Genomic DNA, 3649 nt, shown 5'->3' with positions numbered 1-3649 from the left:
GAGAGAGAGAGAGAACTCGTTCCACCGGATGGTGCGAATCACAGTCGTATCGACAACGGTACAAGTGTCCCGCAAAGGCTGCGCTTATGAAGCAGATGCATTCACGCTATATGCAACTGGGTCGCTCAAAGATATAACGCGCACCGTTGTCTGAACAGTAACGAAAACAAATTCGCATGTCAAACGCAAGCCCGTTCCTTCATTTCGTCTCTCAAACGCTGTTTATCTCTTTTATGGAAGTTAGAAAATAATAATATATTGGCGGGGCAGCCTTACTTTGGAATGTGCATACGGATGTTACGGTCGTTGGCTTTAATAAATATCGCGTATCAAAATCCTAAAACGAACGGTATTAATAAAGAGCGTTAACTACATTACTACACGCATCAACGAACAATTTCATAAGCTTTACAAATAAAAAGGTATCTATTCGCTCTATACATTGTATGCTTATAGTATCACATGTGATACCACTACATTGATTGCCTTGATAAATAGCGCAGTAAGCACCCTCGTTGGAATATTAAAATCCATCATCATGATCGCGCGATACAAAGCGAGTATGTACGCACTTCACTGTCGTCGTTTGATTAATATTAATCGTTCTAGATGTATTTGTCACTGCTAACATAAATCGCGTTACTCTCGCAAATTCAACGAGCTATTATTATGCCAATTGATTAAATGCAGACTTTTTACAAGAAGGTATACGAGATAAACGCAATAAATTGCGTGTAAGAATGTGTCATGAATTTCTACATTTAGCACAGCAAGAGTCACGCAATAATCTGAATAAATAAATCTTGCTTGTTAACGAGACGTCAAAGTAGGATGCATTCACGATGCTGGGAGTGAGAGAGAAAAATCCAAAGAGTTCGTGAAAACAAAGATACCCATTGACGATGAGGAATAACACAATGACATTGCACGCTGAGTAACGTTTGCAGCTCTCAGAGATGAAAAGATTTTGAAGATGCAAATTTTGATGACACTCTTCCTCCTCATTCATCATCCCACTGTAAGGAACTTTACGTCGATTTACAGTTACTCGCTGAATACAATCCATATTATGAATTTTATCATGACATCAAGTACCTGTACTTGGACGGCAAAATGTAGCTTCGTCATATTAAGCGAGACAATTTGCACGCAAATTAGGAATATAGTAAGAATACAAATATCCACATTGAAAAGAAATCACAATAATTAAATAAACATTTACTTACAATAAATAAATGTGTACTCGATAAAAAAAAATGGTTAAATCAAATTAATGATTTTTGTCAAATAAATAAAGGGTTTTCCAGCAAGAGGTAGTATTTTGAATTATTAAAAAAACACTTTTTTGTAAGAAAGCTGTGATATTTTTATTCCAATCCCAAATAGAGACTGTGAGGATATGTTTTAAAAACGATATCCATAAAATGGCCGCGTTGGCTTTTCTTTACAAATAGTCATCCTTTTGACGAAATTTTTCATCATAATTTCGCACATTTCAGGCTCTACTTCACGAATAACCGATCTAATTTATCTTTAAGCACTTGAATCGAAGGCGAAACATTAGTGTAAATCTTATCCTTCTCAAAGAAAAAAAAATCTAAGTTAAATCGAAATGTGCGAAAATGTGATGAAAAATTACGTCAAAGGATAACCATTTATAAGAAAAGTCAAGACGGCTATTTGGCAGATATCGTTTTTAAAACATAACCTCATAGTTTGAAAATAAGTATAACAGTATAAAAATATCACAGCTTTCTTAAAAATGCGTTTTTTTAATAATTCAAAATATTATCTCTTGTTAGAAAACCCTTTATATATATGTTTACATTTAATAAATATTTGTTTATAAGTATTCAAATAAATATTTATAAAAATTTACTTTTTTCCAGTGCCTGTCTTCATACGATATGTATATTGTAAACCTGAAAAACGAAGATAGCAGAATAATAACGACTCTCGATCCTCTTACGTTTCCTCTTAGATTTTGATGATTTCTTCTGCCTTTCAACGTTTCCTAATTTAAAGAGCAAAATAAATCGCTAATTGTAAGTAACCTTTGTTTCTCGAAATCACAGTTCCACGATGTCGCAAGCGACATTAAGCGGAAGGTACGTAATATTCCTTACGCAGGCGAGCTTCGGCAAACGATTCCGCGACGCGTCGCGCAATTCAACAAGATTCAACAAGATTCGAGAGAAAGCAAAGGAGGCCGAACTCTCGATCGGAAAAGGAAAAAGAAAAAGAAGGAAAGGAGAAAAAAAGAATACACGAGAAGAATGCGAGGCGATAGCGCACGCAACGCCCATTGAATTCGCGTAGAGTGGCTTCTTTTTATTCCATCGGCGCGACGATAAAGGGATCGACGCGAGGAGGAGAGTCGAACAGCGGGCTCCATTGACGTTGCTCTCTCCTCTCTGAGAGAGAGTGTGGAGCAGCGAGATAGCAGCTGCGCGATAACGCATACGTGCGCACACGGCATAATGCGTAACGCTAATATATCGGCGAGCGGCGATACGCGCTTATTTCTGCGGTCAATTTATTTATGGGGCCTCCCTCGATACCGGACGGATACGACGGTATCGGTCAGATATTGCCGATGAACGAGAAAGCGAAGTTCCTACGGAAATACACGGACGCGCGAACAATACGGGCGGGCTCATTACATTCACGGGTGCTGCGGACACGATACTTTCCACGCGCAATCAATATCCTGTTTAAACGGTAGAGCTCCGTAGAACCGGATAAAAAAAAAACTGATAAAACCGCCATACGTATTAGCGAGTATTAGCGACGGCGCAATGATACCAGAGTGAGCGTATCTCACGTGATGTGCCACGTTTTCAACAATATGTAACTGTTTGTATTACCAAGTTACGTACAGTGCCAGCGCGAAAAGCCAGCTGGGTAAAACGAGATAACAATTATACTTCCCAAGCATTCCCTCCTTTTACTGTAATATCTCATGCATAATTCGTATTTATTAGGTCGCTTTCGCAAAGTTAACGGAGATACAACAGCGTACGACCCTGTTAACATACATAATCTTACCGTAATCAAGCATATGTCATTCATAAAGCTTATTGTAATTAGATTTATGTCGTCCACAACGCTTTATATAATCAACAAAACGATTAATTTCGATTCGAGAGCAGCGCTCATAGTGATTAGTTAACGGTAAGGCTAGTAGAAAGAGTCTCGTGGATCTTTTCGGCTCTCGCCGGGGTCGCGCGAGCTGTCGCTATGAGCGAGCGAGCGAGCGAGGCGAGGCGAGGCGAGCCGGCGCGGCGATACCACGCGGAGAGAGGCCGTTGGCCCCACGGTCGACCGTGCAATGGTGCAGTGTGCAACTTCTCTGTCGCGGAGGGAAGGGGGGGGGGAGGGCGCGAACGCACGCACGTATGCACGCATGTACGTACGTGAGAGTGCTCACGCGAGCTCTACGCGAACGTGTATCGTCCGCCAAGTCATCCGCGTGCGGGGGCACGAGAACGTACGAGAGCCTTGAAGTGCGGATTGCGTGTGGGTCGCTCGCGCAGCGACGAGAGAGGGAAGTGAAGCGCGAGAGAGAGAGAGAGAGAGAGAGAGAGGAGGAGATNTNTGTGTGTNTGTGTGTNTATACACTACTACGTTCGTCGTACGAGTATTTAAC

The sequence above is a fragment of the Atta cephalotes genome, assembly GCF_000143395.1.
Source record: "Atta cephalotes unplaced genomic scaffold scaffold00006, whole genome shotgun sequence".
Classification (NCBI taxonomy): Eukaryota; Metazoa; Arthropoda; class Insecta; order Hymenoptera; family Formicidae; genus Atta; species Atta cephalotes.
The sequence above is the reverse complement of the archived record's forward strand: the minus strand, read 5'-3'. Positions refer to the sequence as shown.